General features: G+C 39.1%; 1 pseudogene; it reads right to left on the bottom strand.

The window, feature by feature from the left end:
• Positions 1 to 23,345: 23,345 nt before the first annotated feature.
• On the bottom strand, positions 23,346 to 27,395 carry LOC149264205 (ABC transporter G family member 35 pseudogene; annotated as a pseudogene).
• Between the last annotated feature and the right edge of the window lie 227 nt (positions 27,396 to 27,622).

The following is a 27,622-nucleotide window of genomic DNA, read 5'->3' on the forward strand; positions in this document are numbered from 1 at the left end:
GATCAGAACGATCCTGTCCCATATTTCTTTTGCGGTTTTGAGCTGCATAACCTTGACGAATTCTAATTGAGATAGGCTCCCTAATAGAGTATTGACAGCCTTTGCATTTGTTTCATACTGCTTCTTACCAGCCGTATTTGTAGGAGTTTCTGATGGAAATGTGTATCCTGTTTCCACAATATCCCAAACTTCTATACCAAGAGATTGAATATAGGCAGTGATTCTTACCTTCCAGTAGACGAAGTTTCTCCCATAAAAAATTGGTGGCCTGATTGATGCTTCTTTTTCATAGTTGCTCATGATGACAGATCTTCCTTCAAGCGATCAAGCATCTTCTGAAGGACCTGCTCTGATATTGTTGGAAATAATACTGAGAGGGGAGGGTGAATTAGTATTATCAAATCAATTAATTTCCTTTTCACAATCATATTTGTATACGCTACTTCTACTTTGTGAAACAGCGTATATACGTTATTAAGTCTAAAGAAACCAGCGTATATCAGAAAACTTAAGATTCATTAATTGTTTGATATTTAATCAGTGCATCAGTACTTCATTAATCATAAGAACAGTAAGCAGGAGTAGTAAAATAGAAAATATCATCACACACATGGACACAAAGATATAAGGTGGAAACCCAATGTGGGTGAAAACCACCTGCTCCAATTTGTCTCTATCTTCTTTTAAATTAGAAACTTCCTTTTACAATGATTCTGTACTAGTGCAGCCTTATACCAGTACGCAGTCTGCTACCTGCAAAAGGCTACAACCTTCTCTCGTTCTCCAGCTTCTCCTGGAAGGGAGCTACAACCCCCTTAGCTCTTGTACTAGCTGAGGTACTAGTACGTAGGTGCTGACCTACAGAAGGCTACAACCTTCTCTTTTCTTCCAAGGACCACGTTTCATAAATTTTCAGACTGGATCCATGAATATCAATCAAACATAAAGTATATCTACATTAACCAAACTCCTTTGTACAAACAAATACTGAATCAACCAATAACTTCTCAGAATGTTGTAACCAGAAAACAGTACCAGTAACCAAACACCAATTCTGAACCCAGAACACTGCAGCAATAAACAAAAGTAGCTAAAACATATTTCATGAGATGTACGCTACTTCAATATGTGAAACCTATGTGCATACACTTCTGTATCAAGGCCAACCAGCATATACACTGTTTTAAGTTAGTGAACCAGTGTGTATACGCGCCTCTGCTGCGCTGAACCTGCGTACAGATCTATAAAAGATAATTTATCCTTTTTACTTATTCAGACATTAGTTATACCCAGATTATCATATTTATAGATCACGTCATGCGCCAAATATAACAGATCAAAAATCACACAAAGATACTCCTCTTCAAACCACCTTAAGATCTTGACCCATCAATAGGACTTGTCCTTCTCCTTGCGCTCAGGTTCCTCCTTGATTCAGATCTAGTTATGCACCATAAACCAATGACAGTATTCTAGATCTTGCTCTTCATAAGATATTCAATTCTTCCATTTTTTTTCCTTGCCAAATGATCTCCTTCCCTTTTTATAGACATAGGCCTTACTCAAACCATGGTCTAAAACCATAGAGATCCAATACTAGGGACTCAATACCTGGGTTCAACACATGGATGCAATACCAAGGACCAAAACCATAGGTTCAAATATGTCGGACTAAATACCATAGACCAACCATAAGATTTCCCACATGTACGTGCTTTTCTTTGCATGAAAGTGCGTGCATACGTATACGCACCTTTTGATTGGTACACCCACATGTATACACGATTTTGTTAAGAGTAAATTGCATATACCTCATTTTCTTTCATTCTGAGAGCCTGAACTATGATCTACCCTTTGAGTGAGTTGCCATCAAGGACAACACCTGTGTCATAGAGCCAAACTTGTGTCATAATTCCAACACTTCCCTGCTCATAAAACATCCTGATGTCTACTTCATATCTATAGGATTGTCATCCTTCAAGTGAACTTCTAATTTCATGCATATGGCTTCACTTTTGTGTCCTATAGGCATAATTTCACCCATAGGCCTTCCTTCATGTGGTTAAGAGGCTACACTCACACCCTTAGGCTTGATTCAATGTGATTGGGGCTTAGAGTAAGGAAAACGCTTTCTTCTTAAACCATAACTTTGCTACAGACCAACAATATCAAAAATTTGTATATTCATGTTAAATATTACTTCAATAAAATAGTCTTCTATACATTTAATGAAAATTATAATGAGTGTAGGGCTCTTATGGAGAGATTATCCCTCTGAATGGGAAGCCACTTCAATCATCTTCATTCAAGTCATCAACCCGTTTTTACTATCATCCTGCATCAACAGATCTGTTAGATCATAAAGTTAGACTATGTGACATATTTATCTGCATATCATGTTAGCATCAACTACCTCACCATTACATCATGACGTCAATATTTCATCAAGGGTTAGTGTCAAATAGCTAACAGGATTATACTTCAATAATCATGATCACGATGTTACTTGTTTGTCACATAACTCAATCCATCAAGTTAGGTCATTCAATTATACCATATGCCATAATTACCAAGCTCATCAAAAGTTAACCACGGTCAACAAGAAGACCATGAATACCAATCTCATTGTTACACTTCTATCATCATGCCTACCATGCTTATCACAAACATTATAAATAGTATCAAGTTACCATATATTATAATCAAGATGTTAGCCTTCTTTATGGGATCAAGATATCCAAAACGATAGATGTAAACATCGAGTATACCAATATATCAAAGATCAATATTAATTAGCTTCATAGAATCAAGAAGTTCATCATGTCTAAAAGGCAATATGCTTGTTCACTACCAAGTGCATTATTTCACAATAGGTATCATGAATCAAACTTCCTTTCATATGCATACATGAGCTGTTTTTGAAGGCGATATACTCATAATACCTTAGGGCTTACCTTGTCATCAATATTGCAGCCAAAACATAACATTGAAACAATACCATATGTACCTTGCAGTATTCAAATACCTATGAGCCTTCTTATTTGTCATAGGAAGTTGTATCATTTTGGAAAATTTTCATAAAGTTCCTCTTTCCCGTTTCCAATTCTATTTCTTCTCTTTCTGCACTAGCCATGATCCCCAAGAAGGATCCACTTATCACAACTCATCAAGAGGTTAGAAGCATCCAAATATACATGAAAGAAGTATAAGTAATAATCAAAACAATAATCAGATCCATAATTCAAAATAAAAGTAAAATCATAAAGGAACACCATAAATCAAAAAGTACTTATCTTCAATGAGAGATGATCATCTCCCTCTTGAACCATCCTTCAAGAGCCATCATTGTCGATTTTCCATATAACAATGTTGCTTTCAATATTTCAACCAAATTTATTAAAAACCAAGCCTAATATAAACTATCCCATCTAGGGATTCATCAAAAGTGCTTGACCATATTCACATTGACCATGCTAGGGTTTCTAGATTTCATATCTCAAATCTTTTCCATAAACCAGGGTTTCTCTCAAACCCTAACCTCATAGTATCCTTCAAACCCTAATACACAAATTGCCTAAGTTTACCTTCAAACCCTAGTATTATTTTATGTCTCCACCATATTTTCTTGCTTTCCATCAGAGGTGTCTTCATACGGGTGATACTCGATGACTTTTCTTCATCCCAACTTTGATACCATGTTAATTTTTATTAGGGCTATATTTTTCTTTGCTTTGATAGATTTACATCAGTATTCAAAAACATATGCAACTATGTAGAAAGGACAATATCATCACCACCAATGCAGTGGAACATAAAGGAACAATAGAATAAAAGAATTTACAAATAGCGACACCAAGATTGGTTGGAGACCAAGGAAAAACCTACTATAGTGAAAACTGTTTCAAATTATTCTTCTTATTAGATTTTCATTGGATGATTCAACAAAAGAGAGTACAATGATCCATATATTCATCCATACAACTATCCAACACAAATCAACTAAAAAATATCCATGAGATTAACCCAAACATGCCATACTCAAAAAACCTTGATTCAGAAGCCTATAATGAACTATCACTGTCTGTGGTCAACTGCCAAACACTGCAGTCAACAAGCGAAAACTTCAAACAACTGAAAAACAAAACCCTAGATTCCAATCCAATGGAGGACATGTTGTGTGAGTGACTAAAAAGCTTCAGTCTCATGGATGAACTAGCCAACGAGTGACTACAGTAGAGAAGTCTCTATGACATGTCTGTGACTGAAGCCCAAAACCCTAAAATAGTGATGTGAGTTTCAGACCCTGCAATTTCACCTTCATGTGTACCCATTCATTTGCGGATCTACCTCATACCTATGTGAACCAAAAACATGAAAGAGAATAGAAGAATGGTCCATGATATATATAAGGTAGTTTCATAGAAGGGAAAGAAAGAGTGAGCCTCTAGAGGAAAACTAATAGTGTTATCCTAAAATAGACATGCAAGAGCAAGGAAGGACTCATTGGTTAAACTGCAAAATATTTCACAAGATAAATGATCATGAAAGGAAATAAAAATGCACTTTAAACAAGATATATACCAAAGCCAACAAAATAGTTCATTTTCTTTAGTATATGTGAACATAACATATACCACAAAAATCAAAAGAATAGCCTTAAAACATCCACGATACATGCATGATAGAGTGCCAACTTTGAGAGCTTATACTTATTATGTGAAATTTCCAAGATACACAATTACAATGATGTGACACTAGCCCCAATAGTGGAACATTGAGTCACCACTTGCTCCTCCAAAGAATTATTTTTTATCCTATGCCAAACTAGAGAAGCCAATGTGAAAATTCTTTTTCTTGAGGCATGAGGGTTTATTTATAACAAATGAGGTGACCTTTTACCTCCCATGTGACTCTTGACAACCCTCATGACTCTTGAGCTCCCTTGTGACTTTTTAGCTTCTATGTGACCTTTTGAAATCCTATATGACCCTAGGAATTCATGGAGACTTTTAACATTTGATGTGTGACCCTTGGGCTTCAACACGTTTTACATTTTCTCATTTTAAAAATAAAAAATTACATTCCACTAATAATGTGGTAAAATACTGGGACCAAACAACACTCTTGTGTTGACTCTTTGAATAACCATAATTTGGTGACTATGACATGAGACTTAATGGCAATGTATTTATGTGAGGCTCCTTTATCTACTACTATGTCTTTAAATCTTGATGATCGATCCATGATTTTCTTCTTCTTCTTGCCATCTCTCTATCGTGGTCCACGATTCCTTTACTTCTTGCATGATGATATCTTTGTATCTCACCTCCAAAAGTGTGTTCTTGTAACCTTTCTTTCATGACCTGAGTAGCATGGAAAATTTTAGGGGCTAATATTTGTAGGTGGGCTAATTTTCCATGTTTTTTTCAAAAAAAAATATTCGTTAATTTCCATTTTTTCTAAAATTATTTTTCCCAAATTTTATAGTATAAAATTATTTTACCTTAAAAATTGCCAAAATTTTATGTAGAGACTATATAAAATTATTAGAAATTTGAATATTTTTACATAAATATCACCAAACATTTTACAAATTGCATATCATGGACTAGTGAGATTCGCCAAGGATTCTAAACTTTAAGATGAATTTTCATTCTTAAAATTTTCCCTATTGAGCAACATCTTGCTATGTTAGGATGATAAGACCTGCAAATGAAGCTTACTCATGAAAAGATAACATTAATATCAAAATCACCTATTATATCTTGTTTGGTCATGTAAAGTTGAATGTGATGGGATAGTGCACAATGACTAAGAGATGAGCTTGGGAATGTGTAGTGCAGAGAGCCATGAGGCAGGGGAAGAGGGTCTAGAAACTATGATTGTGAAATTCATAGTAGCAAGGGAGAGGAATGACATAGATTGCGCATTGGGCAAGTCCAACAACAAGGACAAGAATCTTAGGCACTATGACTACAGAATGTGTAGTACTTGATGGATAGGACCCATGTACTACGTAGTTGAGCACTACAGGGACTGAAGTATGGTCCTACTATCAATTGCAATTACACAATGCATAGTAAGGGAAAGGTTGGCCAAGGCATTGCGTGGTTGAGCTCTGCAGGAGACAAGAGTGGTAGGCCTAGGCATTGTATCTACATAGTGCACAGTGGTTGAGGAAGAGGCTCAAGGGAATATGTATTTGATCACTGCAAAGGTCTATAAATGGCCTCACTAGCCAATGGGAATTCACAGTGTGCAATTCATGGAAGGTTTGATCAAGATTGCGTAGTTGAGCAAGTGTAATCAAGAAGGAGTGACTATGCTTTATGGTTGCTCAATGCATGGTGGAGGGGGTTTTCCTCTAGGATTGCACTGAGGAAAATTATAAGTGGCTCATGACTAAGGCTTGGGAGTGCAAAATGTGCTCATCACTTTTCTAGAGGTTGAATTTGCTTTTGACTTGTGAAATATGTGAAGATATGGAAGGAATTCAAAATTGACTAAGTGTGAGATCAATGAGACAAGAGATAAGAGAATAAAATAGGTCCCAAACATGATCACACACACATATACACCCAAGCACATGACAAGAAGACACACAATACCCAAAACCAACAAGTGTACAATGAAACAACAACAAAATGACACTTATCTCCAAGTGTGAAACTTAAGATGTACCTTTACGACACAAGTGTCTAGTGAAATAAAAAGACGTTTTATGCCATACTAATGTGTCTAGAATATGTTCTAATTATAAATAACACCAACTAGTGCAAGATATTGTGTTGGAGCTACTTCTAGAAGGTGTGCTATGGTGCTCTTAAGATGTGTGAAAATAAGCAAAAGAAACACAATGTGCTAGAGTGAAAACAACACATGCAGACACAAAGAAAACACAAGCGACACATGAAACAATGAAAGTAGGAAAAATAGAAACTTGTTAAACATAAAGCAAGCAAAAATGACACATGTAAGAGAAAAAGGAATCGGAAGTGACACTCACAAAAGAGAAAGGGAAGATTGAGAAACTCAATTAGAAGATGGGGCATTTGCAACCTTGAATGAGTGAGTGATCCTTACATTCCAACAATGCACAAAGCTCAAAAGAAAAATATGAATATAAATATGAGCTTAGGACTAGACTCTTTATATAGGAGAGCATACATGTAATCAAGATTAAGATTGGTAAGAGAACTTAGGCATGTCAGGAAACTACGAGCCAAGAGTGAATTGATTGACTTAAAGAAGTGCATTCTCAATGTCAACAAATATTGTGCAATCACAATATGCATAGGATGCCCTCACATTGTCACTGTCCATAAGGATTGCGCAATATTTGTCCCTTAGGGAAATGTGCAAGCACTGGCATCAAGGACTGTGTAAGCATAATCTCTAGATAGTGCACAATCACTGTCATTAGGCACTGTGCAATCACTTTCATGAAGAAATGTGCAATGACTGTCATCAAGGACTGCACAATGCTTGAGTTCCAAGGGTACAAATGACTGATAGGCTTTCTTGAAAGAAGTGTGCTTGTGAAGACATCAAGGAGTTAGGCATGTGAAAGCAAGTGGTTCAACACTTAGAATTATTAAAGGGAGACTTGAACACTTTAACAACATGACTGAGCATGACCTTAATGGCTTGAAACAAAGGATGTCACAATCATAAGGAGGCTCAAAAATTTGAATGTGGTAAAAATTTTAGAGGGTGTTGTAGCAGCGACAACAACCAGCTATAGAAATTACTTCTCCTCATATTTTCCCTTCAGGTGAACTATTGTATATGTATACATATTTATTTTTATTTCTTTATACAAGTTTCTTTGTAGTCATTAAAGCAAGGGTTTTAAACTTCTCCCTTTTTTTGTCTTGTGTATAGATTCATTTATGGATTCATACTATAAATTTTGAGCTTTCCTTGACTAAAATGGCTTTCGATAGTGGTCTACTCTTGAGAAAGGCTTGCTCTTTGACTGGTGAGTTAATATTCTCATAAGGAAATACAATGCTTATAATTTTTATTATTTCTTGGTCAATTACATATTAGGGTTTATTGGATAAAACCCTAGGCAAAAAAATTTAGTTCTACTTGATTGAGAATGAAGATTTAACATTATTACTTGATCATGTCCACTTAGCTAGACCAAGCCATACCAATCTTTAAATTCACAGGCTTGTTAACCTACAGGGTATTAACCCTACTTGAATATATTACTTTTATGCCTCTGATGTTTGTATTGATTGAATTTAATGTCATTCTTAGATAGTGCATTTGGAGTTTCTGGTTCTAGTCTCTTCTAAGGTATAAAAATCGTTCTCCCAAGATTCTTTGTTTTCCTCTATAGAATTACTTTATTTTATTAGGCTCTACCTGAAATTTTAGTTTTATTGGAATTTCCAGGTAGGTAAAAACTTGTTGTTTAACTTTCGATTACTCCTTCTGTAAACTCAAACATGGATCAAGACCTCTCAATTTCCTAATGGGTTCAACCTCCTTCCTATACAGGTGAATAGACTCGCACCCTTGGCCACTTCTTCTATAAGAATTGGTTCTCTCGTTCACGTTCTGAGACATGGAAGCTACTACGGATTGTTTTACCGAAGGAAAATTTAATTTCAAAGAAAAAAATTATTTATTTTCTTACATGACTATGATCGAAAGCCTTCAGTGCACTTATTGTTCCATTTGTAATATATTATGGGTATTTTTGACCTTATCAATTAACTTTCTTCCTCTCAAAATTGGGATTGTACTTTGAACATTGGTTATTAATTCCAAATGGCTAAAAAAATGTAACTTTCTTGTTATTTGGGTGATCTCCTCAATTTCTTCGTATTTTTCCTGGTTATTTCATGTATTGTGAATATATATTTGGTAGGCCTTCCATATCGGTAATATTTTATTATAATTTCTAAAATAGCAATTATAAAGGGTTTAAACCCACTATTGGGTTTTCCTTCCTTTTTAATTTAAGCCATAAAATTTGTTTATCTTCATAGTTCACGAACTCTCTATTTGTATAATAAGTCTTTTCCTATCATTCTCTAAAAATTACATCCTATCCTTTAAGGTTTATATTCTAGCCTAAAGCTACAACTTAGATTATCCTTATTTATTGTCATACTAAACTAGCCTCGGCCATATCATTGATTTTTCACTTATACTATGGTGATACTCTAGTATAACCAAGCTTACTCATGAAAAGAAGGATACTACTAGCATACATCAATTTAATTGTATTATACTTTGTTTATACCAAATCGGTCTTTGTTTTTTCTAAACAAATGTGCAATTATACTAATCTCTTATATTAATTATAATTTTTACATTCAATGGTAGAAGTCCGTTCATAGAATATTTTAGAAAGTAACTCCACAAAAAGAAAAAAAATTATACTATTGTTCATATGTAAATGTGCATCATAATTTTATTGTTCTAAATACACAAGTACCTGATCCAAATCTAATGCTTAAAGAAGTTTTTTTTTCCTTTTCTTTTTGGTTACATGCTTAAAAAAACTTTCATTTCTAGTTTCAAAATAAAAGCATTTAAAAAATGACAGAAATTAAAACATGATCTGAACTTAGAAAGGAAGGCAACAACTTACAGATATAATCATAAACACAGAGATGCAACAGAAAAGTACTTCATTTCATTAATGGAAAAATATTGAACTATGCTTACAAACAGAATGGAAATAAGATAGCTCAGGCGATGTTAGCTTACCTTTGAGGAGAGATGTGGTGGCTACATGCTTCTGAACTCTGTTACAATGAGGCTCATAGGCATATTTATTATTGATAAACAATGGAAAATCCTAAACATCCAAAAACCTAACCCTAAGAGATGAAGCGCCAAAACTATGGACCCTGTTTGGGTAAATTGGTACATCAACTTCCCGGGGTCCTAACTTTGGCATACGATCTCCATTTGGATATCATAATACCTTGTTTTGAAGATCTCAAAGAGAAGGTTGTAGGTCCCATTTGGGAAAATTGTACATCAACTTCTCGGGGTTGTAACTTTGGCATATGATATCCATTTAGCTATCATAATACCTCATTTCGAAGATCTCAAAGAGAAGGCTGAAAACAAATTAGAAGACTACACTGGGATGTTTTTGGTCTCTTCGTTTTCCCTAAAAATGCCGTTTAGGGCATCAAAATGGCTCCAGAAGTTCAGGACTCGAAAAACTGCCAAAAATAGTAAACTATGCTACAATTAAGGAAACTGAAAAATTGAAAGAGACAATGTTGAGGGTCCAAGTGCAATAGGCAGGTGGCCACCAATATCCACCTAGATCATTCCTCCCCCCCTAAGAAGAAATGGTCCCCATTACGTTGAGTGCCTCCATGAGATGGGGAAACTTTTGCTGAGCTTCGTCCCTAGTGAGCCACTTGCCTTGGTGAAGGAGTTGGCCAGCTTTGACAACCCGATGTAGTTGGATCTTCTGCTAGCAAGTGCTCTTGAGCTACGTGTCCATGATCCGATCAATGATGGCCTGTTCCATGCAATATGGGTTTAGCTATGTTGGTGTGAGTTGTTCTACAATGTCAGACATGTCCAACAATGGTGGGAAGTATGGCTGAAGGCAATCTACATTGAACATTAGGTGCAGACCAAGGAACGGTGGGATGCTGAGCTCGAAGGCATTGTCACCGATGGCCTTGGTGATGGTGTATGGCCCATATTAGAGCGGGCGAAGCTTGTGGTGGGGCCCAGCAAAGCGCTTTTTCTACAAATGAAGCCAAACTTTGTTGCCCACCTAGAACTTGTGTGGAACTCTATGTTGATCATGGCACTTATTGTACTTAGCATTGGATCTATCCAATATATCATGGACCTGTTGGCGGATGTGTTGAATGAAATCAATGAAGTTGTTAGCCCTTTCAGCTTTGGGCTGCATGTGAACCGAATATACCTGAGTGGTTGTAAATGGTATGGCCACATCAATGGGGCATAATGGCTGAAATCCCAGCCCTACCTAAAAGGGGTTGTGGCCTATTGAGCTATGGAGAGCTCTGTTGTAGTTGTGTTGGACATAGGAGGGACTTTCATCCCATGTGCGTGGATGCTTCGAGTTGTACATGCACAGAATGTGTACGATCATTCTATTGTCAACCTCTGTTTGGCCATCAGTTTGGGGATGGAAAGCCATGGACTTAGTGAGTTTTGTATCCAGCATCGACCGGAGACTTGACAAAATTCACTTAGGAATCTGTTGTCCCGATCTAAGATAATGGATTGTGGGATCCAAAAGTGTATGCACACTCACTCAAAGAAGAGCTTAGTAGTGGCATCTGATGAGATACTCTTCTTGTAAGTCGCCATGATGGCCATCTTAGAGAATCTGTCACAAACCACGAAAATGCAATCATTGTCATGCTTGGTAGAAGGAAGACTCGACATATAATCCATGGAGACAGATTCCCAAGGCCGGCTAAGAGTAGGTAGAGGAGTATACATGCCTTGCTTCTTGATGGTTGGTTTGGAAATGGCGCAGCTGGTGCAGGATCTAATGTACTTCCCAATATCCTGACGAAGTTTTAGCGAATAAAAATACTTCTACAATACTGCCACTATTTTCTCTACTCCGAAATGCCTAACAACTCGACTATAGTGGGTATCCCAAATCATCTTGGCATTCTCACTTGAAGGAACACATATGTGTCCAAAGTGGCATAATAGTGCATCCTAAAGGTGAAATTTTGGAACTTTCTTCCCTTCCAGGAGTGTCTGGCATATGTTGCCGAATTCTGGATCGCTATTGTAAACATGCATCCACCCCGATGTCTCGTGCCCACAGGAGTCGAGCACAGTGATCAGTGTCATGACTGATGGTCTGCTAAGGAAACCAATGACATGATTAGTGTTTCCCTTCTTATACTTAATGTTCAAATGAAACTATTGTAGATAGGTGGACCATTTTTGATGGCAATCGTTCTACAACTTCTCTTGTGTCTGTATGAACTGTAGAGGCTGGTGGCTGTGGATGACCGTTTCCTTCCCCAGAATGTAATGCTTCCATTGACGACAGGTCTGTACAATGGAATACATTTCTTTGTCGTAAGTGGGGTACTTTCGGACCATGTTTGAAAGTGTCTCACTGTGGTAAGCCACTGGATTCCCATGTTGAGTAAGAACTGCCCCAATAGCATAGTCGGAGGCATCTGTCTCAATCTTAAATGGTCGTTGCAAGTCTGGTAATGTGAGCACTGGTGCAAAACATAGGCAATTCTTCAACTCAGAGAACGCCCGCTGCTGGGTTTCCAACCAAAAGAACTTTTCTTTCGCTCCTCCCTTGGTGACTTGACTTAAAGGACAACGGATATGAGAGAACCCCAACACAAACCTACGGTAGAAATTGGAAAGACCCAAAAAGATGCGGAGCTCTGCTAGAGTGGTTGGGGCTAGCCAATCTTGAATGACTTGTATCTTGGATGGATCCACATGTACACCCTCCTCATCAATGGTGTACAAGAGATATTGAACCTAGATCTGGCCAAAGGTGCATTTCTCCAAGTTAGCACACAACTTGTGTTGTCGAAGGGTTTGAAGGACTTGTCAAATATGGTGGATGTGTTCTTCCTAACTTTGGTTGAAGATCAATATGTCATCTAGATACACCGCCATGAATGCATTGGTGAAGGGCCGCAAGATGTCGTCCATTAGTCTCATGAAGGTTACAGGGGAATTCGACAATCCGAATGGCATGACCAACCATTCAAAAAGGCCCTCCTTAAATTTGAAGCCAGCCTTCCACACATCGGAGGGTTCGATAGGCACTTGGTGATAACCTGACTTCAAGTCAATCTTGCTGAATTATTTGGCCCCCTTGAGCTGGTCTAGAAGGTCATCAATCCGTGAGATTGGGTACCTGTTCCGAATAGTGATCTTATGATCCAGGTGTATATTGGTGGCCACTTTCCAATTCCACTTGGACCCCCACCATTGCTTCTTTAAGCTTTTCAGTTTCCTTAATTGTAGCACAATTTACTATTTTTAGCAGTTTTTTGGGTCCTAAACTTCTGGAGCTGTTTTGAGGCCCTAAACGACGTTTTTTTGGAAATTTGTCGCTAGCAACTTTTTTCCTAAAATCGTCTTTTTTGTCGTAGTCCTCGAAGAGATCTTTCCAATGGGCTATCATGCACGTCAAACGGAGATAATATGACCAAGTCACGACCTTGGGAAGTTGGTTGTCCAACTCACCCCAACGGGGCCCATAAACTCTTGGTGTTACATCTCCTCGGGTTAGGTTTTTGGTTGTTTACGGTTTGATCTTATTTTTCAATAATAAAAAAAGCCCCTGCGCCTCATTATAAGGCATTTCAGAGGCATGTAGCTGCCACATCTCTTCTCAGAGATAAGCTACCATTGCCCTTCAGCGCTCGATAGTCAATATAGAGTCTGTAGGTCCCATCCTTCTTCTGTACCAATACAATCGTGCCCCCATAGGGTGATGAGCTTGGCCTGATGTGCCCTTTCTGCCGTAGTTCCTGAATATACCTCTTTATCTCATCGTTCTCCATAACAGAGCATCGATCGATCGGTCCATTGGGCAGCGGCGCACCCAGGGTCAGATCGATGGATTGCTTGACCTGACAGTGTAGAGTTACCCATGTGGGTGAGGCGAAATGTCCCTGTACTCCTCCACGACCTTGTTCATCTGTTGTTGCAGTGTAGAGGAACCCTACCTGGAAGTCGTGGCCACAACCTTCTTCTTGCCTTAGGGGATAATCATAAGGAAAAAAAATTTCCTGGTCAAGGAAATGATCTTACTGCATTTATTTGTAGTGAACAAAGAGATGTCGTAGGCAGGGTTACCTCTGATATCCTTTACAACTTATTAGCCAAAGTAATAATCACAGAGCAAGGTCTAGACTCATATACACCATTTCGCTTCCACAAGTATGGTTGTCCTAAAAATACATCAAAAACTTCAAGAGGAGTTACGTCACACAATACCTCATCTATGAAGGCCTTGATGCTATAAGGAAGGCAACACTACTGGCTGACACGAAGATCTCATCCTTGGTGAAGCCACCCAATGGTGTATGGTTGTGGATGTGTTGTAGTCTTTAGGCCCAATTGCTTCATGAATTATGTTTAAATGGGGTTATTTTGGCTCCCACTGTCAATAATGAATTGCAACGAAGAACTCTTCACCCACATCTGTGAGTGGAAGAGGCGTTCCCCCTCCATTGGATCTTTAGGCTCAATTTTCTATATCTTTGTGGTGGCCATGGTGGAATTGGGCTTCACATCAATGATCTAATTCCCTTTGTCAATCCCCTTATCGGGTTTTGATTCAGAGTCAGAACCTACATCTAATTTGAAAGCCTTCAGCTTGGCCACCAGTGACTACTTGGCCCGACACTCACTTGTATTGTGAGTGGAGCTCTTTTGGAACTCACACCATTTTCCTGTGTCCTTCTTCGTCTTTGTGGTGTTATTCTTTGCTTGTGGCTTCGGCGAGTTGTCCTAGTTATCCCCACCTTGGCTTGGTCCCTTGTTCTGTGGTTTGGGGATTCCATTTCCTTGCTTTGGATTCACAGCTCCAAAGTCCCACTTCTTCTATTAAAACTTCTGCTCAATCTTTATAGCGTACCAATACGTCATGCCGAGTGAGGAAATGTCCAGGAACTCCATCTCATCCAAGATGTACTTGTGTAGACAACCATGGTACTTGAGCACCAAATTCTACTCAGTATCCTTGATACCCAGCTTCATGTGTGTTAGCACCTAAATCTGCCTCTGGCTGAAGGAAGCCAAAAATTAGGGTAACCACAAACCACGCTCAGTCTGGTAACTAGCCCTACCAGAGCAGGAGAGGGCTCTCTCCGAGTCACGCTCAGTGAATGGATAAGCAAAAATGATCTGAGATGACTTACAATGCGGTATTTACCTTAGGCTAGTAAGTGAAAAGGGATTTTGAAAACAATTTGAATGACCGAGCTTCTGGGATGTATATGGGACTGGCGCTCAGCAAAGAACAGAGAATTGAATATGAAGGCACAGATTATTCGGTGAGGCAAGGTAGGCGGCAAGGGCAGAAATTTCGGCTTAAGGTAATGCGGAATGGAAAGATTTCTGAAGAGAGTGAAAAGGGCATGTTAGCATGGATCCTTTTCAACAGAAGAATAACACTGCACATGAAATTTTCCCACAGGAAGAGCAATATAAATTGAATTCTACCTAATCTCACTTAGGAAATTTCACTAAAATGAAGCATGAAATTAAATATGAAACATAACAAGATACATATGGAACATAAGAACACATTTGATACACTCACGACCACAATAATCTCATGAAACAAAGCCGTTGCCTTTCATTAATCATCTGTCAAAAATACACAGTGCAGAAACATAGTTTCTTTCCCACAGTCTCCCAAAAGTTGCAAGCCAGCCAACCCTTTGAAAATAACTTGCATACAATATATCGAAAGTTTAGAGAAGAGATGGAATGCCCAAGGGTTGGGAAGATACTCAAATCATTTCGAAAAGGAGATGGAGAGCCAACCATCAGCTATAGGTGCAACGCTCTCAAGCATGACATTTGGCTAGGGTGACCCTTTGCATTCTTTTGCCACTTGGATAGATGCCCATCTGGAGAGAAAACTCTTTAAATGCTACCTTTTCTACCAAAAAACCGAAGTGTAGATGACCGGGCCCACTTGGAGAAGTCGCGACCCCAAATTCCGCGAAACGGGAGCAAATTGGCCGTTTTTTCCCCTGTGCGCCGCGCCAAATTCTCTGTGCGTCGCGCCACTTTGGAGCCTGTTTTGGGGCATTTTTAGGTGTCCAAAATGTGCAAAAGTGGGCTTGTTGGAAAGCCTGTCCTGTCTACTTTCCAACCCAACTAGAATTTCTGAATTTGAAGCTCATTTGCCCCTCCAAAACTTCATTCTCCCAAGATTGCTTTCTGTGTGTCAAAAAAGTGGCAGAGAGGCCATTTTTGGGTGTTTTTTGACCTTTAGGAGACCCTAAAATTGTCAAAATTTCTAGCCCGGACACCAGTAGTAGTATTTGTCGATGCTAAATCCAAAAATGCAAGCGGTTTCTCCATTGGAGCCCTAGAAGTTTAGCGTCGCACCAGTGGCACGGCGCACAGGGAGAAATTTCCTGTTTTGTGCCCAAAAAATTTTCCTGTGACCAAAATTTGCCCAAATTCTTTGATATATGGGCTGGAGGTTCCCTATGAAGTGCTTTGTTGTGCCAAGGAGGCCTCAGCCAAGATTCGAAGCTGATATTGCTCCTTTGCCTCCTTTGTCGCTTTGCTCAATTTTGCCTTTAGGCTCCTAATTCTTGCTTTGGAGCTCACGTTTCAGGCTTGGTAGTGATGAGTCATGTGCCTTAGCATGTCTTTCTCCCTATTTTCTTTGTCCAATCACTGCTCCAACTGAACATTCACTTTCTCTAGCACATATTCTCGGTCTTTGTCTCTTTGCTCCATAGGTCTGCCTTGCGCTACTAGGATGTGTCGCCAGTTTTCCTTGATCATCTGCAACTATATCTCACTTAGCCGATCCTCAAGTTGCTTGTTCCTCTGCTCAAGATACTGCACGTTCCACTTTGCCCTATCCAAGTCCAGGGATAGGTTCTCAATCACTGCCTGTTGTTCCTGGATTACTTCTCTAAGCTCCTCATTTGTTGGCTCTGTGTCGGTTTCATCATCGTGGAGGAGAACAAACTCGGTCTCTCTTTCACCTGATGGCTCTCCTGAAGGCCCCTCATAATCTGATGAAACTTCTGATGCCATTACTGTTGTTTTTACCCTGAGTCTTATGCTGCCCTCTAAATCCAATGAAACTGGTAGATGCTCTGAAAATCTGTCACCAAGGGGGCAATAAGACAGGGAGTATTAGGAAAGGAATGATGAAATGGGGATAGGGATTAAAGGGAGAGATTTATCAGGGATTCGGAAGTGTTTGGGTATGGTGTTGATGGGGTAGGGTAGGAGAACACTTTGACAACATTGTTACTGTAGCAAAAACCCTAGGAGCTTGATTTCTTTGCGTCTTCCTTTGTTTACTAAAAGCAATTTTGGCATTGGGTTCATACTCGTCAAAATCATGATATTCTCATCAAGTTTAATGCCAAGAGTGAAAGTAGTTTGTCTACCTTTCAAGTTTGATAGGCATTCACAAAATTTTTAGGCAAATTTGTGGTTTTCTGGGCTTATACCTCTGTGCGCCACGCGCTCTGCCCAGTGCGCCGCGCACTCTGAGTGCGTTGTGCCAGTGGAATTTTTACACTGAGGCTTGGCTCCCAGTGTGCTGCACGCTCTGAGTGTGCCGCGCCTCCTTGTGTGTGCGCCGCGCGCTCAGAATTTCACCATGAATTGCTTGCAGGGATAGGGAAAGGGTTATGTGGTGGATTTAGGGTGGGTTTCTTAGGAAAAATGGTGAAGGGGAGATGAGAAAGATGATGGGTGAGGGGACAAGGGGAGTGGAGTGAAACCTTGGTGCTATCATCTCATTTTTGCAACCCCAGCCATCGTCTTCTTGGTGATTTTCTTATGGTTGACCTTATGCTTTTGGGTGACATTTAAACATCTTATAAACACCATATCATTGAAAATTTTGATCTACAAGAGGTGTCATAAAGCCTACCTCTTGATTTTATGGACTTCACAAGAAATTTGAGGCAATTTGGCACAACTTCAGCCCCTTTTTCCCTGTGCGTCGCGCTCTCTGTGTGCACCGCGCCAGTGTAAATTTTACACTGGAAAACCTCTCCCAGTGCGTCGTGCTCTTTTCCAGGTGATTTTTGGAGACCTTCCCGGTGTCAAAATTGGGTGCACAATAGCTCGTTGGAAAGGTATTTGAGTCTAATTTCCAAGGCAACTAGAATTTTTCAATTTGGAGTTCATTTTCTCTATCAAAAGTCAAATATCCCAATACTGGTGAAAATGTGCCCAGTGAGGCTGCCTCAAGGAAGAGTGCTGTTACAGTCAACTTTTGAATGCCTTTCTAAACTCCAAATTGAGCTCATGATAGCTCATTGGAAATATATTTGTGTCTAGTTATCATTCCACTCATCAAGCAAGTCATTTGGCCAACTCAGCTAGGCGAAAACGTGATTTTTCCAAGGTCACTTCAGAGGTGCATCAATTCTCCTGAGGCAATTGTATTTTTGACATTTCTCTAAAACCATGACACCTGTGTAAAAAGTGAAGGAGGTGTTTCTTCCTTGGCCTGTTTTGGACAAAAAAATCTCTCAATTTTCATAAATTCATATTTGATTGCTCAGAAACATCATTTGAGTGAAACCTACCCCGATGTGTGGAACAAGGGATTTGTCGAAATGAAGCGAAATGAAGGGGATAGGGAGCTTCTAAATTCTTCAGGAAATTTTGGGAAGTAGGGAGGGATGTTAGGAAGTAGGGGAAAGTGGAATCTTTGAAATTGAGTGAGGGGAAGGGGTCCAGAAAGGCAAAACACAAGTCCAATCTAGAAAATTGTCACGTTGTAGCAAGAAACTAGGGTTTGTGCGAAAATGAGGAATTTGGGGGGTCTCAGTGATAGGAAGTGTTTGATAAGGTACTTTAAGGATAGGGGAAGGTGTATGAACATCCGGATACAAGTTTTTCCGATGATTTGGCTGTCCAAGAGAAATTGCCTTCAAAACCCTAGGAGAGGGAAATGACCTTACCTAAGCGCAACTGAAGCATGAACAAGGTGTAAAATGACCCAGTGGGACTTGACATGATAATGAAAACTCTATGAATGATGGTACACTCAGCTGAACTGTGACATGGACCGACATTTGGACAAATTTGACAAGGGTAAAATCAAACCCTATACCCAATGCCTAGTGACCAAATTTTGCTTGAAGACTCACTGAAATGACAAAATTTGACCTTGACACATTAAAATCACTTTGTAAGAGCATGTTTGATCACTGGAGGAAGGCTGTAAAGACTGACACTAACATTGGCTCCAATAGGGATGGCAGCTCCTTGGAGGTGCCAAGAACTGCAGATCTTTGGGTGAGCAGACAGTGCCTTCGTCCATTGGGCTATGGAGTCCATTATTCCGACAAACCAACATGACTCAATTTATTGACTGGAACTTGACTCAAACTGACTCAATGCGAACTGAAATGACTAAAAATCTTGACTCTATGCAAAATGAAATGACTCATGACTGACTTAACTAAAACATGTATTTACAAAGCTTGTTCAATGGCAGCAGTCCATCAAGATTCGAGGGTTTCAAATCAAGATGACAGCCACCTGCGTACTAATGCAATATGTACAATCATGCGTAATGTGTCTTCCAATGTAACCAATCAAGTAGATGCCTCTTTGATTGATTCTCCTGATCAGATCTTCTGGTCAACAACAGATACTTCTAACTGGGCATCCAAAAAACTAATTGACCCTGATCTCCTTCATCACTGAATACTGCAATAATCACCTTCACGGCTGACTGCAATAAATCTGCCATTGGATCCTGAAGAACATGAAGATTTTCTTCCTGCTGAAGAAAAAAGGTGTCTATTGCTTCAAATTCTGATCTTCCTTCATCATGTGCTTCAGTAAAACTATGCTCCTGGGCTTCAAAAAACTCTGAACAAGTAGATGAGCAGATATCTTCTTGGAAAAACATTTCAACACATGAAACATATGAAGAGGAATCTGAATGGAAATCCTGAACGTTTTGATCTTTTGTGGTGTAAATGTATTGAATGAAGGTCTGATATTGTTTTTCATACACTGACTGGATTACCTCCTCATGAAGGTTGTATTCTAATGAACTGAGAACATTTGGATCCAAAACTTTGTCTTCTTCATCCCAGATTATTTCAGCAGTAGAGTTCTCTTTCATAGGATTCCGTGCTAGGCATTCTTGGTCATCACAGTCTGAATCTGGAACTGAAATAGCTGTCCTGACATTATCACATTATGAAATTAGAACTAAACTTACTTGCATGTCATCTTCTTCTATCGACAGATCTAAACCGACACTTTTTCTTTCATCAACTTCAGCCATATGGAACTCTTCAACCTGCTGATCTATTTCATATAATTCATGTTCACTGTCAAGATGCAAAATTCTTTCATCTTCCACCATACTACAATCTTGATCATGCTGCAAATTTTCATGATCATCTTTACGATGTTGAAAGGGATTTTCATACAGGGCTTCCATGATCTCATCATCCATGAAATTATCATCTTCATAATATTTTTCAAGGCTTTCAATAAAAGTAGAAGCATGTTTGCAACAGTCATGAACTAGATTTAATGATGGATAAGATTCTTTATACTTCTCAAAGAATATTGAATGAAAGCCCTTTAGACAATAAATGGAAGCAGGTGGTAAACTTTCATACCAAGATCGAGCTTCGTCTTCCAGAGTAGCCATAAACATTTTCATCAAACAGTCTTCAGGAAAATTGATCTTTAATTTATGCACGTGAATGTGAAATTTCACCGGACTAAGAGCAGTGTCATTACCTTCCACATTTATAAACACAGGAAAATTCTTTGACCAATCTACCTTGGGGATTTTATTTGGAAAACCTGGGATGTGATCTCGGCTCATGGGAGCGTATCTTCTTGCAATCTGATCCATCTTAAGAAATCTCAAAGCTACTGATCCCTCTGCAGTGGAGTCACCATGAAGGATTGATTGCATGGATTCTTCAGTGAATGGAGTCGCCAGGTGAATGATTTCAGCCATCTTCTTATGTTTGGCCGTTGTTCACCATCAACAATCAACTCTGAACTTGAGATATGTACTAGGGCAAAATAATCTACAAGTAAACCTTTTGGTCCCCAGTGGAGTCGCCACTATGTTAGTGCTCGAATCTGCCTCAGGCTGAAAAAAGGCAAAACTCAAGGCAACATCAAATCAATCTCAACCTCGTAGCTAGCCCTACGAGGACAGGAGAGGGCTCTCTCCAGTCAATCTCGATAAAAGGAGCAATAGGGTGCGAGATGACTTAAATGGGAACTGTTTTTTAGGCTATTAAATGAATTTGAATGAGGGACATTTGATTTAATGACCAAGGATAATTTTAGGGGCGAATGTTCGCCCTTTGGCGAAATTAGGGGGTTTTAAATTTTTAGTGGGCGAATATTTTGTATCATAGTACATTTTTACAAATCACCTCAAATAGCCCACCTTATTTTAAGGGAGAGGGTAAAAAAAGGTAAATTTAGCCCTTGAAATTAGGACTTACAACCTTCCATTCGCCCATTTTCAAGAATAGGTTTTATTTAAGTGAATCCATTCGCCCATTTTCAAGAATAGGTTTTATTTAAGTGAATCCTATGGGCCAAATACCATATTTATAAAAGAGGTATGGTAAATTAATAAAAATATAAATAAATGAGAGGTATGGTAAATAAATAAAACATTTTTTATATTTACTCCATAAGTCACCTTATATACATGTAAGGGTGTAAAAAAATAAAAATATAAGTAAAGTGGAAGTATGGTAAATAAATAAAACGTCTTTTTATACTTACTCAAAAGGTATGGTAAATAAATAAAAATATAAATAAACTAGACATATCATAAATAAATAAAACCTCTTTTTATATTTAGTCCATAACCCTCGTTCTATTTATGAAGGCTCAAGAAAGAGGTTTTATTTAAGTGAATCCTATGGGCCAAATACCATATTTGTAAAAGAGGTATGGTAAATTAATAAAAATATAAATAAGCGAGAGGTATGGTAAAAAAATAAAATATTTTTTTATATTTACTCCATAAGCCACCTTATATTTACGAACACTCAAAAAATGGGTTACTATGGGACAAATACCATGGACTAGATTGTTATTAATACCATGCAAAAAGCCATTATTAACGCTAATATTAGAATTAATAAAAATAAAAATGGCACATGGTATTGACCCATGGTATTCACCAAAATGGCACATGGTATTGACCCATGGTATTCACCTGGAATGTAGCCTATTTAAATGGGGGAATTAAACCAGCATGTAGCCTATGCTAAGATTCACTAGGACTTTACAAAGTTTTATTATTTAGTGAAAGACTCGCCAAGATTTTATAATTGAGTAAAATATTCGCCATGCCTGGTGAGAGATTCGCCAAAAAATTATATATACATATTATATTATTGATAAAATCGCCTTCCATTTTTCCTATATACCATGGAGATTCGCCCATTTATTATATTTATAAATTTAGGGGGGTTCTTAAAATTTTCCCTGTTAATGACTAAGTTGCTGGGTTGTGTGGGACAATGACAGCGTGAGCAGAGATTTAACCAAAGGCACAGGATATTTCATAAGGCGAGATAAGCATGAGATTTTAGCAATCGAATTGAAATTAAATGGGGTGAAAAGACTATTTAAGAAAGCTGAAAAGGGCATTAATGTATGAATCCTTTCCAGGCAAAAGAAAACACATAAAGACTGAACACTTCCTCAAGGTAGAGCAATGACTAGATTCTACCTTTCTCACTTAAAAGTATTCAGCTGGGAACAATCATGAATGGACTGCAAAACAACACATGATACATATGAAACAGAGAGAAAAACACATTTCCAAAACTCATACCGCAAGGATCTTATAAATCAGAGCTGCACCATTTAATTATTTCTCTGTCAAAACTATACAGTGATTGTGCTGTGTTTTTCTTCCCACACTTTTTCTCAGAGCTCAAAACCTCAATTTTTTTTTTTTTTTTATACAATATATAGACTCACTCTATCAAAAAATGAATCAACTCTGAATATGGGATGGTTTAATCATTATTAACTGAAGATGAAAAGCCATCCATCGCTAAAGGAGCAGCGTTACACTTGAAAACTGTTTGATAGCCCACGAAGAGGCAACACCTGTAGCGCAGATACTTTGAATCATAACTGAAGTCCAAAAATAGACCGTCTGTTCCTATTTCTCTGCTGTGACAGATGTCTTTGTTTATTTTTGGCTTTTGGTAGGTGTCGACGACTCCAAAAGCGTTTCATTTATGGAAAATGCTTAAAATGTTTCTGGCGTTATTGTTTGTCTGCGTATTGTTCAAAGGTGATGCCATCTGAAAGTCATATAGAACAATAATGCGATCACTGGCTGTTGTCACAAATATATATTTCTCTATATAACTGAATGTCATCTCATCTCCTGCCTTTGTGGATTGTCCAACATTGATGACGATTTCTAGCATTTGATTGCCCAAAGAAAACGTTCATGGTCACAAGAAAAGCGCTTCATTTTAAATGGAGCATATGTACACCAATGATCTCTCCAAAAGTTCCTTGTACGTTGTTGCGCATCAATTCCATGGGCATAGTTGACAGAGAATGCATCTATTTTTTTTTTGACATGTATTGGGAATCAATCGACCATTCTAGCCATCAGAAAGTAAGAGGGCCTGTCTTCTTTCAACATAGCGAGTTCTTGCTGTAGTGCATTCCTCTGGTCCACTCGAACTGAACCATACTGTAAGCGATAAAGTGTACATAACTGTCTGACCCAGAGCATAGGGCAATGCTTAGTATATTCTTGCAGCCCTTTCTCTGTAAAACACCGTTCTCTCTACATCAACCATAGGCTGCACAGTTGAACTATTGTTAACTCCTAAGAATATAACTGCTCCATACAAAGCCCCAGCAACGATAAGGATATCATTTGCTACGGTCCCACTTTGTGCCAACTTTCCAAAAGGTCGTTCCAAATAGCAAAGCACAGGCAAATGTGAAGGAGTGTCTAACAGCATTATAATCGGGATTTCGCCAGTAAGTCCACCACTGCTTCCATAAACAGGACGTGAACTGTCTGAAGAATGATTGTGAATACCGGGTAACGAAGTATAGATCTTTTGCTCCCAGAAATGGAGTGTTGAGCTCCTTAACCAAGGCTCTATTCCGCATGTGGAGGAAAGAATTTTCGTAATGCTCTGCAAAGTCTATCCCCAGACGATGTTCGACAGTAATAGAGCTAACTTCCAACATCCATGTAGCTAGGTTGTATTTTTCTTTGATCTTCGGTACTCTTGGAATATCCTCAAAGCATTCAACCATCTTGTGACAATTCCGGCTTGGTGGCTCGAAGTAAATGGCTTGCCCTCCTCTTTTCATCAACAATAGCTCATCAAAAGCTTCAGGGATATCAATACTAGGTTGATGAATGGTATAGTCAACTGTCCTTCTAGTATCCACTGTATTACAAACAGTTCGCATAAAATTGCAGTTGCTCTGGCATCCAAACCAGAAGTGGGTTCATCCATGAAAATTATAGAAGGATTTGCAACCAGCTCAACTGCTATTATTAGCCCTTTCATCCATGAAAACTATAGAAGGATTTGCAACCAGCTCAACTGATATTGTTAGCCCTTTCCTCCATGAAAATTATAGAAGGATTTGCAACCAGCTCAACTGCTATTGTTAGCCCTTTCCTTTGATCTGTTGGGATTGCGTAAACATGTTATAACGCTTTAGCGTAGTCAGGCCCAGATTTGTGGCATTGTCTGCATTAGTCTTCCATCTAGGAGCAAGCATCTCATTTGTAGAGATCGCATTCTCTACATACATCAAAGGGTAGCTCCAGTAGCCCCATATCCATGATTTTGGAATTCTATCTCTAGGAAGAACGAATCCTTCAAGCATTCAGATGATAAGAAGAGATAAAGATACTCCAGTATTAGCTATGACCATTGTTCTGCAAATTTCCTACTAGCTTCAGGGGTAAACCCAATGATATAGTAAGACATTGCCATCTGAATTCCAGCTTCCAATAATGACATCGGAATTCTCGGTATAAAAGTAGGAATAGTGAAATTCCATGCAGGGTAGAAGAGAAGATCCCGCTGCTTGAAGAACACTAGGAGCCTAAAAATTGTCATGGGCAATTCTGCAATTCCATTGAACAAGTTCGTCATGATGCCGAAAAAGAGTGCTCCAAGGTACAGATTTGCATCACTTAAGCTTGTATGGTGCATTTCAGTCCTCAAGAATACAGTGACTCCAATGAAGGCAACAATCATAACCTGTACAATTCTAAAGACGTAAGTAAAGGAATTCCGTTTGACAAGAAGCCATTCTCTTGCATGGCAGGCCTTGAAGATCCCTATTTTGGGGACAGGGTTCTTATTGAATACCAAAGCTGCTCTGTGACTTCTGTTTCTTAGCATGAGGGACTGATAACTCGTTTTCCGAATCCAAACCTGCATTAAACTAATTGAATCTAAATACAAATTCCTTGATAGGGATACAGCGATAAGACCAACTTTTGTCTACCCAGTATTGTTCTTGATCTTTCTTAGATGTAACCTCTTGTAGCAAGTCTGCAGTGTCGTTTCTTTCAGGACATTTGAATCCACGGCTTTCAAAAAATTCCAGCACATCCTCCCTAGGTCCATGGTACACAATGTTAGCACCTAAATCTGCCTTAGGCTGAAGGAAGGCAAAAATTAGGGTAACCACAAACCACGGTCAGTCTGGTAGCTAGCCCTACCAGAGCAGGAGAGGGCTCTCTCCGAGTCACGCTCAGTGAATGGATAAGCAAAAATGATCTGAGATGACTTACAATGCAGTATTTACCTTAGGCTAGTAAGTGAAAAGGGATTTTGAAAACAATTTTATGAATGACCGAGCTTCTGGGATGTATATGGGACTGGCGCTCAGCAAAGAACAGACAATTGAATATGAAGGCACAGATTATTCTGTGAGGCAAGGTAGGCGGCAAGGGCAGCAATTTCGGCTTAAGGTAACGCGGAATGGAAAGACTGCTAAAGAGAGTGAAAAGGGCATGTTCGCATGGATCCTTTTCAACAGAAGAATAACACTGCACATAAAATTCTCCCACAGGCAGAGCAATATAAATTGAATTCTACCTAATCTCACTTTGAAAATTTCACTAAAATGAAGCATGAAACTAAATATGAAACATAACAAGACACATATGGAACATAAGAACACATTTTCTACACTCACGACCACAAGAATCTCATGAAACAGAGCCGCTGCCTTTCATTAATCCTCTGTCAAAAATACATAGTGCAGAAACAAAGTTTCTTTCCCACAGTCTCCCAGAAGTTGCAAGCCAGCCAACCCTTTGCAAATAAATTTCATACAATATATAGAAAGTTTAGAGAAGAGATGGAATGCCCAGGGGTTGGGAAGTTACTCAAATCATTTCGAAAAGGAGATGGAGAGCCAACCATCAGCTACAGGTGCAACGCTCTCAAGCATGACATTTGGCTAGGGTGACCCTTTGCATTCTTTTGCCACTTGGATAGATGCCCATATGGAGAGAAAACTCTTTAAATGCTGCCTTTGGTGCCAAAAAACCGAAGTGTTGATGACCGGGCCCACTTGGAGAAGTAGCGACCCGAAATTTCACGAAACGGGAGCAAATTGGCCGTTTTTTCTCCTGTGCACCGTGCTAAATTCTATGTGCATCATGCCACTTTGGAGCCTGTTTTTGGGCACTTCTAGGTGTCCAAAATGTGCCCAAGTGGGCTTGTTCGAAAGCCTGTCCTGTCTACTTTCCAATCCAATAGGAATTTCTGAATTTGAAGCTCATTTTCCCCTCCAAAACTTCATTCTCCCAAAATTGCTTTCTGTGTGTCAAAAAAGTGGCAGAGAGGCCACTTTTGGGTGTTTTTTGACCTTTAGGAGACCCAAAACTTGTCAAAATTTCTAGCCCGGACACCAATAGTAGTATTTTCCGATGCTGAATCCAAAAATGTAAGCAGTTTCTCCATTGGAGCCCTAGAATTTTAGCGTCGTGCCAGTGGCGCGGCACACAGGGAGAAATTTCCTATTTTGTGCCCAAAAAATTTGCCTGTGACTAAAATTTGCCCAAATTCTTTGAAATTTGGGTTGGAGGTTCCCTATGAAGTGCTTTGCTGTGCCAAGGAGGCCTCAACCAAGATTTGAAGCCGATCTTTCTCCTTTGCCTCCTTTGTCTCTTTGCTCAATTTTGCCTTTAGGCTCCTGATTCTCGCTTTGGAGCTCATGTTTCGGGCCTGGTAGTGATGAGTCATGCGCCTCATCATGTCTTTCTCCCTATTTGCTTTGTCCAATCGCTTCTCCAACTGAACATTCACTTTCTCTAGCACATATTCCTGGTCTTCGTCTCTTTGCTCCATAGGTCTGCCTTGCGCTGCTAGGATGTGTCGCCCGTTTTCCTTGATCATCTGCAACTCTATCTCAGCTAGTCGATCCTCAAGTTGCTTGTTCCTCTACTCGAGATACTGCACATTCCACTTTGCCCTATCCAAGTCCAGGGATAGGTTCTCAATCACTGCCTGCTGTTCCTGGATTACTTCTTTGAGCTCCTCATTTATTGGCTCTGTGTCGGTGTCATCATCGTGGGGGAGAACAAACTCGGTCTCTCTTTCACCTGAGGGCTCTCCCGAAGGCCCCTCATAATCTGAGGAAACTTCTGATGCCATTACTGCTGTTTGTACCCTGAGTATTATGCTGCCCTCTAAATCCAATGAAACTGGTAGATGCTCTGAAAATCTGTCACCAAGGGGGCAATAAAACAGGGATTATTAGGAGAGGAATGATGAAATGGGGATAGGGATTAAAGGGAGAGATTTATCAGGGATTCGATAGTGTTTGGGTATGGTGTTGATGGGGTAGGGTAGGAGAACACTTTGACAACATTGTTACTATA

Source organism: Pinus tabuliformis, chromosome 6 (assembly GCF_031772625.1).
Source record: "Pinus tabuliformis cultivar Carrire ecotype Pingquan chromosome 6, CPIR1, whole genome shotgun sequence".
Classification (NCBI taxonomy): Eukaryota; Viridiplantae; Streptophyta; class Pinopsida; order Pinales; family Pinaceae; genus Pinus; species Pinus tabuliformis.